Below are 12,890 nucleotides of genomic sequence, written 5' to 3' on the forward strand. Positions count from 1 at the left end.
AGTCGCCACCTTTTATGTGGATGTACAATCAGTGTTGATGGTAAATGTAGTTGATTGAAGCAATAAATTCCTCAGTGCGTGCTATATTCAGTTCTTCTTGCATCCAGCGCTGTCATTTGACGTGACAGCGATGTCGTTGGATGTAAGGCTGCTATTTCAGCTTGGATTCCTAGTGTTCCATGCATGATCAAGATGCTGCTCAAAAACAGAACTTCCTAAACCTGTTGTCAGTTACATTGTTTAAATAAAGCAAAAAATGGAAAAAAAATTGGACTTCCTTGTTCTCTCTGCAAGTCGGCGCGATGACGTTTTGTAGTCTCATTTAGCCGCTTGTTAGCAACCGCCTTTTTTAAGACATATAAAGGCTTCAAAATTCACGAATGGGATATTTCAATCCGATATCATGCCCAAGCGTGTAATAGACCCACCTGTACATGTTGGTGCCAAGTTTTGCATTGCAGAGACGTGAATATTACATGCCTGTAATAACATGCAGTACCAGCGGGGGGCAACAATGTTTAGGCAAGAAAAACACTTAGTTAGGATAAAGAAAACCGTCATGGTTGGGCTAAAATAAGTACGTAAACTAAGTAAAACACTACAAAACACGTGACAAAACGTTGTAACTTATAAAACCCCTGTCTCGAACACCGGCCTCCTGGTTGAAAGTCCTGTGTTTGTTGGACCCACCCACCATAAGGTCTTTCTAAATCTTTTTATACTACGTCACTAGCTCGGAGCTTTGTACGGAGTACAGAAAAAACATGTGACAAACGTCATGTGACAACCCTCACGTCATAACACAAAACGTGACACCGACACGCTTTCGTCCGATGGACAGGCGGGTCTGTTACATGCTTTGCCGTGATACTGGGCTGGATATGTACCCGCATATTTTATTATCATAGAACAAAATGTTAAAATTAAAATTTGTATTAAACACAGACCTCATTTCAGGCATCTAACTAAAAACTCATTAAAAAAAACATTGATTTCGAAACGAGGGAACCGGAAGTGTAAAAATGCAAACTCATTTCTGGGTTTTAGGACTCATTATACGGCCATCATTATACGGCCAAAGAAATGCAGCGAAGAGAGGCCAAGGCCGCGGCTGCATTAGTCGTGCAAGAGGATATGGCCGGCGAGGAACCTCCAGACGTCAGAAGCTCATGCACAATGCATCCTGGTACACGTAGGCACTGCCGGCATGGCTCCACAAGCAGGAGAACTCGGTCAATACAGCACAGCACTGAGGAATCCATCGCTTCAATCGACTACATTTAGCATCAACACTGATTGAACGTCCACATAAAAGGTGGCAAATTTTCCTTTTAATAACGTTAACTTGAACAAAACAATATAAAGACACTTGATCTTATGGGCACTTCAGTTGTGTATCAATTCAGATGTCTCGGTGGTTTTAAAAGATCCAATGAATGCTTTGATATGGTATGAAACATACAGAAACTGCTTTAAAATGCATCGCATGACCGAGAGACTGCTGATGTTTTATTGCCGCAAGGGGAATCGATGCGATAACCATTATCAACATGACTCTGTGCTGCATTAGTCAGTAATCCTCTCTCAGAGAAGACTAATAAAGAAAGTCTTATCTGCATTGTCGTTTAACTTTCGAGTCACATAACGTACCTGTAAAAGCTAGAAAGGAAAATATCAACTTTCAACATAGCAGCTAAAGCTAGCGGCGATCAGCTGCTGTGATCTAACCCCTTGTTGTCTTCTTGCTACTTTAATAAAACAGCCATAGATAGCCAAGCACATGCTAATTAAACCCAATCTTTCATAAAGAGAGAGAGCTAACACTGCAGATTATGGTTTATAATATTCTAATCACATTATGCTAATCACATTTTCCTTCACTGGCCTAGGGGTGTGGATGAATTAATTTTTACTTGGTAATTACACTTAAGAAGCTTGATTTTGGGGAAAGCCAGCAGACAGGTGTAGCACACACAAAGGGCATTTTGACATTCAACCAGAGTTTCTCCTCCCTGTTACCTTGGAGACAAAGGGACCAATGACACTTTAGCAAAAGAATTCATTAATAAATCACAGAGACCAAAGTTATGACTAATTGATCAATGCAAATGGAGGGGGAGAAGGGAGGTGGAACTCACGGCAAATCCAAAGGCTGACGGGCTGTGTCTCATGAATGATACAGCTGTGGAGAGAGAGAGAGAGAGAGAGAGAACAGTTAGTATTGATTAATCTTTATTTCAGTAGTCAGTTTTATGCTGTAGTTATGTGACATTTTAAAATCATTTAGTTGAATAGAAGATACTATATTGATGCCATGTTTTCCCAGTTGCATTAATCATGCATACTTGTATGATTATACCTGCACATACTGTACAATGCAATCATGTATAGGCTAATAAACACGATGTGTCTTGTATGCAGAAAAACACAAGTTAATGCAAAATTAAAAAAACCATAACATGATGAAAAATTACAGGATTATAAGTGTTTCAACTATATTTTCAGTTCCTTTATTGCTCCACTCTGATAGACAGGATGACAATGTTGAACATACATAAAAGATATTTTAAGAATATCAAGAGAAAACAATATCAACACCAGTGTGTATTACAAACAAGGCAAATATATATATATATATATATATATATATTTTGTTTGTTTTTTTTTTTAGGTGAAAAAAACGTTAAATATGTGATCTTTTTTGGGGGGGTTAATAATTCATATCGGGAGTTCACTTGTGTAACGCTATATGCCATCAACGTTCAAAAAACAAAATCTTTTTTTTTTATGTATACCGCACAGGATTGCTTTTCTTACATGACCTAGATAATCATTTAAATCTGCATGCATTGATTTTGGCCACTTGGTGACAGCACAACAACCCGTAAACACACCATTGACATATTATCATCTTGCGCTGATATGAGTAACGTGTTAGCAAACAGCTGCTTATTTTATCCCATTCTCACTCCCAACTCGTCAAATACTTGGTCATTGACCCTCGGCATCTGATACCGACGCACGGAGGCACACTTTAATTCCAACGTAAACCCACCCGCGGCATTGCTAGACGCTCAGAGCAACACTGACGTAATAAAGTGCAAGATAGTTCACGTTGGGCGGGAGGGAGGGGAGGTGGATGTGTTCAACAAACACAAGACTTTCATCCAGGAAAGCCCCCCCCCCCCCCCCCCCCCCCCCCTCCCCATTCTCCACCTCATATGGAGTTTCAGGCTGTATATACTACAGCGCCCTACAGTGCCTGACTTCCACTTTTGTATCCTGTGATAATTATTATGAATGCTAGACGTTGCTGTCATCTTCTTTTATTCCTTCTTTCGGTGATTGCTCATGTGAATCGATAAAACCTACTAGTGGGTGTAGCAGGTCCCTTCTGACCCACATCTATGGGGCTTATAGCCACTGATAACGCCCATTTAATGACCTAATAATAATCTAATCGGCTGTACGGAGAAACATCAGTTCATTCGTGTTTTGTTCACTCACTGTTTAGCTCTAGTTTGGTCCCCACCAACTCCCTTTTTAGCAGCTAAATGCTCCACCATGTTCGCACGTTAGTTGCTTGTTTGTCTGCTGTTTGGTGCTGTGCAAGTGAGTTTATCAGAGAGTTTTTCTTGAAAACAAAAAACAAACAAGGTGGATGAGTGCAGTGAACCGAAATAGTAAAGTTGCGGTCCGTCAAACAAAAAACAATGAGCTGAAAGATGCTAAATCACTCCATAGAGCTGAGGGGAGCTGCAGGGTTGGGTAATGATTCTCTTTAAGTTCATAGTAGGGACACCTTCCTCATTACCCGTACAGTAGTCATTTGATCAATTGTTATAGAGGACATATTCTGCTTATTTTCAGCTGCATACTTGTATTTTGGGTTTCTACTAGAACATGTTTGCATGCTTTTAATGTTAAAAAAACACTGTATTTTTCTCATACTGTCTGTGCTACAGCACCTCTTTTCACCCTCTGTCTGAAACGCTCCGTTTGAGTTCCAGCACGACTCCCCTCCCGAAAAGCTCAGTCTGCTCTGATTGGTCAGCTGGTCCACTGTTGTGATTGGTCAAATGAACCAAACTCTTCGGACTCCGCACCAGCTCCCTCCACTCTAACTAGCTTTGATTGAGGGGCGTGCCAAACTAGCTGCTAGGCAGATGTTATACAAATGTGTAACTTGGTGACATCACCACGTTACAGAAGAAAAAGGTGGGACTTCAATCAGGCAATTCAGAAGCAGTGTTTCTGTGGGGGAGAGTAACTCCCTTTAGCGTGGACTTTGGGCTTTTGTAACTTTGCAGACCTTTTACATGCACAAAAAACTAAAGGAAAGGGCAAAAGCATAAAAGCATAATAGGTCCTCCTTAAATAAGAACCTTTTGAAGGCTCCATTTAAGCCTGGCTGGATGCATGAAGGTTTCCTGAACGGGTTGGAGGGTATTTTAGCTGCATTTAATTGCAGTCCTTGTCTAGCACACCTGTGCTGTTTTTTGCCCTTCTGTCTGTCCTTGTGTTACTCTCTCTCTCTTTCTCCCTCTCCCTCTGTGTTTTCAGGACAGGGTCTCGGGGGACAGCATATCGGCAGTTAAATCACCATGGTAACAGGAGATTTGAGGCCAAGCTAGGAGTTGGTTTGAACTACAGAGAGCTTTCATCTTCTTCCTCTCTTCCCCCCCCCCCCCCTCTTCCTTCTTTGTCTTTGTCGCCTTCCCACTCTTTTTCTCTCAAACTCTCAGATTCTGATTTCCTTTGACACATTTATCTCCTTCTTTCTTTCCCTTCCTCCTCCTCCTATCTCGGAGTCTCTTGTCGCATCTTTGAGTGGTGGCCTTTTTTTTCTTTTATTCATTCTGGTTAGAGCTCACTGATCCACAGACATGGAGTGACGTTGCATTCTTGCCAGGCATTAATACATATTTAAACATTTCATTTCTTACGATGCATCACTTCTTCAGCCTGAACTACAGTCACATGAAAAGGGGCAGCACAATAGATATAAGAAAGGGGGAAAAGAGCTGAAAAAAAAGAAAGTAGGAAAGGAGGAATTAAAGAGTGGAGAGGGCAGTCCCAGACAGACCCCTGATACAAGGCAGATGGTACTAGTCAGCCTGGGAGTGTAACACATGACTGCCCACACACACTCACACACATATGCTGTCCCTCTGTCTCGCTCTGTCTCGGAGACTGTCACGCAGAGTTTCCCTCCTCTCTGTCTTAACGCCACCTCTTTCTCAATTGTCTTCTCTCTCACGTACAAACTCTCTCTCTCTCTCTCACACACAGGGTTGAGCTGGATCTCCAAATGCTGCACCAGGCCTCCGACCCATCTGGAGAGCCCAGAGCCAAACTGAGAGTGTGAGTGCTTTTACAATGATTTCAAGAATGCAGGGTGATGAGCTGAAATCACATGCTAAAACAGCTTATATGTCTATCAATACCATGAATGCACCGTGAGACTATATAATAATTATAAAAAAGATGAGCAGTTAAAAGCTCTAAAGCCATGCTTTAGTCACATGAGAGTACAAGCATAGGGAAGGATATTTACAGTTTTGAGGTGAACTGTCTGCGTGAGATCATTTCATCAGTTAAAGATATCCTCTTTTCAAGATGGTTCAGGCATGATTCGAGATATGTTGCACATGTCAACGGAGGCACAGTATGTTATATATATACATATATACGAAATGGTAGACAGACGTCAGGGCTTGACTCTTGAATATTGTGAGTCATCAGGTCTGGCATAAAAAGAGACACTGGCTCTTCATGTACTGGCCAATAGGGAGCCAATAGGGTCCCCTGACCCTCCTCCTAGGCGGATGACATGTATTGACCCAATCAGAAAGACCAAGTAAATCACACACCCACACATGCAAACAGATGTGTGTGAGTGTTTGAGTGCATGTGTGTGTGCAGCTGCAGGCGAGTAGGCTATATGTGGATGCTGTCATTCCTAAAAGGTGTACGAACTATTTTCTTGTCGTCAGTGTCTAAAGCCTGGGACACACCGGGAACGACAGGAGCGCGTGGCGGCTGCGTTACCTGCTGTTTTTTATTTCAGCGTCCGTGTTAACAGGTTAGAGCAGCCACACTGCTGCGTGACGTCTCACGTCTCACGCACGTCTCACGCACATCACACGCGCGTCTCAGCTCCGTCTCTTCTAGAGAATCTCGTCTCGCCTATTTTTGACGCGTGCCGCGCGCGTTTCACAGCAACAACAGACAGTGAAAGTGATCTATTGACAGTATATTGACATAATACCAGCTACATTACTACAGTTTCGATGTCTATCTGTAGAAAATGTTACAGAGATGAAAATCAAGTAAAGACTTTTTTTTAAATCAACACTTCCTTCTTTCATTTCAAATTAAAAGTCCTTAAGCGTTTTTTCTGTGGACAGAATTCCTTCATTTGTTAACACGAGGCTTTTATTCTGAAATATGTGCTGGACAGTGATGTAGAACATGCAGTGACTTGGAGAGCTCCATGAATGAATATAGTACGGAATTTTAATTGTCAATTATTACTATTATTTACAAATTACCACACATTTCTTAACCTTTCTCTGTCTAAAATAAATATAAATTATATTTATAATGAAATTAAATGGCCATTAAAAGGCAAACTCTATGTAGAAAGAAAGGGCTGACAGCAGCAGCTGCAGCAGCAGAAACGCAGCTGCTGCTGTGAACACCCAACACGTGAATCACGCAGTCATCACGCCACGCAACCGCCACGCGCTCCTGACGATCCCTGTGTGTCCCAGGCGTAACTAGTTGGCCACCCATGCTCTACAGATCTGCCTTTGACAACCATAATCCCACCCTGGTGAGAGTAAGTAGCTCAGTGCTTTGTTCAGAATTCAACAATTGCTAGTTGTCAGAAGAGTCAAACTGATACTTTCTTGAATTCAAAGCCATAATATGTGATAGAAAAGTAAACTAAAAGGTCTCTCTTTTCTTTCTTTCTTTCTTCAAGCTTACATCTGAGCCCATATATCCAGTGATATAGAGGTTGTGACCTTGATGATAATTGGCTCTTGGATCTAAAAGCCTCTGTGTGTGTGTGTGTGTGTGCGTGTGTGCGTGTGTGTGTGTGTGTGTGTGCGTGTGTGTGTGTGTGTGTGTGTGTGTGTGTGTGTGTGTGCGTTTGCGTGTGTGTGTGTGTGTGTGTGTGTGTGTGTGACCATCTACATTCCAAGAAAGCCTCTGAGTTCAGAGCTCAACCCTGCTGTCTGAGCACCACTGACCCATAAACTGCCATGGGTTTAGTCTAGATTTGTGAGGCTTTTTTTAATCCGGTATAAAGCCCACCTCAAGAACACATACAACTCCAAGTTATGCCTAATTAACATATTGATTATAGGCAGATATCATCTGACTCCTAATGTTGAGTTAGTAGAATATTTATTTCCTTTATTTACTGAGAGAAATTTCACTCTTGACATGGTTTACTATAAGTTCTAAACTTGTGACTACAGTATGCCTGTGATCAGGGAAAACCATGTCATCGTTTTGCAACTTCAAAGCCACGTGTAACATTTTCTCATAATACTGTTGTACTTTAAAGTGGATCGTACTATCATACAGACTCACCATTACTAGAAAATTAGTTGTAGTGATTAGATATAGCGATTTGTTCCAAAATCAAACAGCTCCCACTGAAACGGTTGCATATTCAGAAACAAGAATAATTACGCAAAACTCTTTAAAGGAATACTTCCCTCATTTGTATATAAATTACTCACCCCGTGTTACCTTGAATTCTTGAAGAAAACTTTTGTTTTTCTCGCATGCCTCCATGGCAAACAGAGAATCCAGAAATGGCCTAAATTCTTAAAGGTCCCATATTCCCCATATTCCCTAAGAGTACATATTTGCATGTAAATGTCCTCAGGACTGGACCCTTATTATGCCTGAGAAATTTGGGGCAGATCGGACTATGTACAGTGGAGTTACAACAACTTCCTGTTTCATGGTGAATGGCTCAAAATGGCCACCACGCCACGGTCAGGTCGTTCAGTGAAAACTCACCATTTGAATAACTTTTCACCGTTAAAGGGACTGTTTGTAACTTCTTACACGTATAAATCACCCAGGTCGGTGTCCCATGCGCGCTCGCGTGTGGCTACGCTGTTCAGACTCAGACTCCAACACAAACTACACGGAAGCACCAAAACCACAAAGTTCTATCTAGTGAAGCCCGTCTTGCAAAACAGTGTTGGCCACGGTCGTAGTTTGCTGGGGAGACCGTAGCTTTGGTCTCCAGGGCCGGAGTCTCTGCTGTACTCTGCTCCTCTGCTCCTCTGCCTGCCTTCACTCAGCTCGCTCCACCTCACGTGTATTCACGCACACTACACACTGCAGAAGAGTTAGTTTAGTTCTGAGAATATCTAGTGAATGTACAGTGGACGTTTGTGCAGAAATAACTGCTGCAGCTCCTCCAGACCAACAGAGGTTTTCCCTGTCTTGTGAAATGACGGGTCTCCGCAGAGAGAAACGTTATCGTCTCCGACCGGGTGCCAGTGTCTCCCTCCGACCGCGGTCGGGAGGCTGAAACAGGAAAAGCCAACACTAGCAGTGTGTTCCAATCCGCGTACTTCTGTACTTACACTTACTACTTTGAGTGCATAAGTGCGTTCACACTGAGAAGTACAGCAAAATGCAGTGCACTCAAAGTACCCGGATGTTGTACTCAAAACGGTCAAATCGTTGAGTGTGGAACGCTGGACACTTTCCACACTCAACTGTCGCCATCTTGGCGACGTAGCGGAAGGGGCGGAGCCACGACCACTATTCGAACATACGTAGATAACAGAATAAAACAATACAATACGTAAACATACCGGTGCATTTTCAGCCAACAGGAGGACACATCGTAGGCCTAGGCGACGACGTTGGAAACGTTATTTCCACTCTGCTTTCATTTTTTTCAGAAGATATTTTGGCGGGTAGGGAGCCGTGGTCAAATGTTGCAATCGTCATTTCCGGTCAGTGCGCCGCAGAGTATTCCATTTGAGACGACCCTACCCCGCTGAAATTTACGCACTACTCAAGTTAGTACAGAGTGCACAAAGTGCACTACATTGAAGTGTACTTCTGGAAGTACGTGGATTGGAACACACTGTAGGATCAGCAGTGATTAATGGAGAGACTTTCGTCTGGTCAGCTAACATTACTGCCAAGCAGGTGAAATATAGAGTGATATTGTGGTTTTAGCTGACGTGTGTCGCCTCACTGTTTTGAGCGATGCTCATTCATGTCTATGTAGAGCGAGCAAGCGCGAGCCCGATGCTGACTTTCGTTGACTTAACGGCCACAGGTGTCGCTGTTAACAAGCATTTCTGATTCTTACAAACAGTCCCTTTAAGGTCTTAAGATGGTCCTGACCAAATTTCAAGTTGATCTGATTGGAGGAGTTCATTAAAGTACACGCCCTATAAAACGCTCAAAATGGACAAAAATCGCACATTAAATTCAAAATGGCTGACTTCCTGTTTAGTTTTGGGCATACCTCCCAGAGGCTTTTTTGTGTGTCTCCACATGTTACATCTGTCTGCCAAATTTCATACATGTAGGTGAAACCGGAGCAAGGGGCTCAAATTTTCCAACTGTCTAGGGGGCGCTAGCGAGTCATTTTGCAACACACAAGCCTGAGACTCATAAAATATCAAATTTTTCACCGCGTCTGATAAGTGTGCCAAGTTTAACAACTTTTTGAGCATGCTAAGGCCCTCAAAAAGGCAATTAATTTCATGAATAATAATAATAATCCCTACAGTCTCAATAGGGCCTTTGCTGGCCCGACGTTGACGGTACTCGGGCCCTAATTATTTACCGGAAAAGGGCAAAGAAGATAAAATAGACTAGTTGAAAATAGAAAATGTATAGAAAATCCGGGTAAAATCTGTCCATGGGAGACTGTTTCCTCTGAATTCCTCATTGTGTAATAAATGGTCTATATGACCCTCTACCTTCAAAAGCGATGCAGTGAGTCAGCTTGAATGTTAATCAACACTTTCACTGAGGAAGCACTTTGTGCACAGATATACACACACACACACACACACACACACACACACTGCAATGTTCAAAATGTATTCAGTTCCCAAAAGAACAGATGTCCTCTCTCTGTGTCTCTGTCATAAGTCTAGAAACTCATTAGGGAAGTGTTTAAGACCCCTCAGCTTCATCACCTTGAGCCTATTTCCACCGTCTTCCCTCATTTAAACACGGAGTATTCAAAAATCACAGTTAAGTTTTTGTGTGTGTGTGTGTGGTCATCGGGCCAAATACACAGTGTTCTTCTCTTGCTTCCTAATAATTTGAAAATAGTGTTTTTTTTCTTCTCCCGGCAGCCATTCATTTTTTCCAGTTTGTGCTCTCAGGCTCATTTCGATGTGCCAGCCGTCTGTGTGGTTACCGCCTGCCAGCAAATCGATGCCTCTCTCGGGGAGAGCAGACACTGTTCGACGCAACATCCTTTTGGGTTGTTAGTTAATCAGGGAGGCAAGTGTGCGTGACCACTGCTAACAAGACTGGGGAAACAGTAGAGAAAGGGAGAGGAGGAGACGGATGAGGAGGAGGAAACGGGAGTGGTAGAGGGAGGAAAAAGAAGAGGGCAGCGGGAGACAAAGGAGATGGAAGAGGAAGGATGAGGATGAGGAGAAGCAGAACTAGGAAGAGAGGAGGAAAGAAGTGAATGTGATGATCAAGGAGGGGTTGGAGGAGTAGAGGAGAGAGACAGGAGGAGCAAGAAATGAAGTGAAAAACACTCGAATAGTGTGTCTGTGTGTGTATCTCCAAATAACGTGGTTCTTTAGGAAAACACTAATCCTAACCCTTGTAAGCCGATTACACCAGTTTATGTCCATCAAACATGTGTCTTTTTGGTCTATTTCTAGGAATCTCTTCTACTCTAAGTTCCCGTAGTCCAACTCAAATGTCCTGCAAATACCTGCATAGCAATGGTTAAGACTTGGCAGCAGTAAAACCCTAATTATCAGTGAGTTATGCAAGAACCGGGGCTAGCGCCAACACTTAACACCCATCCTCTCTCTCTAGCTCTCTCGCTCTCTCTCTCTCTCTCTCTCTCTCTCTCTCTCCGTCTCTCTCTCTCTCTGTCTCTCTCTCTCTCTCTCTCTGTCTCTCTCCTCAGTGTTCACTTGGCACTGATTATAAGCAGAAGATAGATGAAGCAGCATCGGATCGGACATTAATTCCTAACCAGACTTTGAACCGTTGTGGGTGTTGAGGACCTGCGTGCAAGATAACGTACCAGCATTTTTAATACTTACAACATCAGTATCAATAGCTCTTGAGTTAGTCTGTCCTCTGCTTGAGACGATGTGCATATTGTAGGCTACACCCCATATATTTGACATAATACCTTATGTCACCCAAAATTCAATCCAAAAGCTATTCAAAAGTGACCATAATCATTGTCAATCAAGTTAATTTTACTACCAATGTTGGTAACACTTTATAATAACCATCATTAATAAATGGCAAATTGATAGTTAATTAAAATTAGTTAATATTTTACTGTGAACAAACAATGAAAGGACAATTAATAGTAATTAGTAATTATTACTAATACTATAATTTATGTTATTTTATTATTAGTTTTGTTTCATATGAAATAATTAGTTTATAAATTGTCCTGACAGTCCATGGAGAGGAAGAAAAAAGCTGTAGATGACGGGACGGTGAAGGACAACGTAGTGTAACGTTAAACGAACACAACAAGGCTGCTGAATGAGAGAGGCATCCGCCGTTACGTTACATAGAAACAAACCGCGTTAATAATAAGCCGACCATCTCACGGTACTGCCAGCTGTATGCCATCTGTTTTTAAAGCTTGTTTGCACGTTTTCTATTTGCAACATTACCATTTTTTACTTTTTATCTTTCCAAATTAATATGCTAAAAGATCCATCTGTAGCCTGTTCAATCTGTCATAGAGTTACCCAGTCCCAGTTCATTACATTATCAAGCAATTAGCAAACTAAATGAAATATAGTCTCATTTCATTATGTTTGGACAAGCTCTTACATTATCCAACAGTTGCCACATTTAGAAACTTTAGTAGGTTTACTATATGAAGCAAATCTTTGTTGGAATGGTGGAGTGAGGGAAATATACACTTCAGTCTTCAGAAGTTTCTAATCCTTTTGTAAATGTAGCCTATATTATCATATTAGATAGCACAATGTAGTCTAATATATGATAAATGAGTACTGTAGATAGATGTAGATGTTGTCTGTATGTTTCTGCATACATTACAGCTCCATACATACAACATAGTTGAAAATGTTATAAAGCTAAAAATGCCTTGTGTACTATATGTACACTGTATCCCAAAAACATGCATCATTCTGTGACATTTTACATTTTTGCACACATTGATGATGCCACGATCATCTCCTCTCTCTGTAATCCTCCCTGCCCATTTGTAACACCTGAGCTAACTGGTATGCTTTACTCCCGGGTTGTGACCCAGGTCGTATCTGAATTGTCCTGACCAGGGTTCAACACGGGTTGACTGCTTTGGTTTGAATTTACAAAAGGAGGGTTAAACCCGGATCAGATAACCTTGGTCCAGCCTTGGTCACTGGTGTGAAAGGGGTATAAGACAGCTACGGTTTTTCAACAACTACAACTGCTCCAGATGTAAAACAGAAGTTATGTCACTGAAAGTACAAATGTGTTAAATCTCACTAAGGATAGCTGCCAAAATCCACACTGATAAAACTGGGCTCAAGCTTGTGTCTTTGTCCAATTGTCCTCTGACAGTCTCTACACTGGCTGCTTTCCAGAACCGCCCCGTCAAAACACCCATGCTGTTGACTGTATGAAAAAAAAAAAGTCCATATCGAATT

The 12,890-nt window shown here is 41.9% G+C and overlaps 1 pseudogene; it reads right to left on the minus strand.

Annotated features, from left to right (window-relative positions):
• The window catches only part of LOC119499915, a 92,717-nt pseudogene that overhangs the window by 19,305 nt on the left and 60,522 nt on the right, over nt 1-12,890 (minus strand).

The sequence above is a fragment of the Sebastes umbrosus genome, chromosome 13 (genome assembly GCF_015220745.1).
Source record: "Sebastes umbrosus isolate fSebUmb1 chromosome 13, fSebUmb1.pri, whole genome shotgun sequence".
Taxonomy (NCBI): domain Eukaryota; kingdom Metazoa; phylum Chordata; class Actinopteri; order Perciformes; family Sebastidae; genus Sebastes; species Sebastes umbrosus.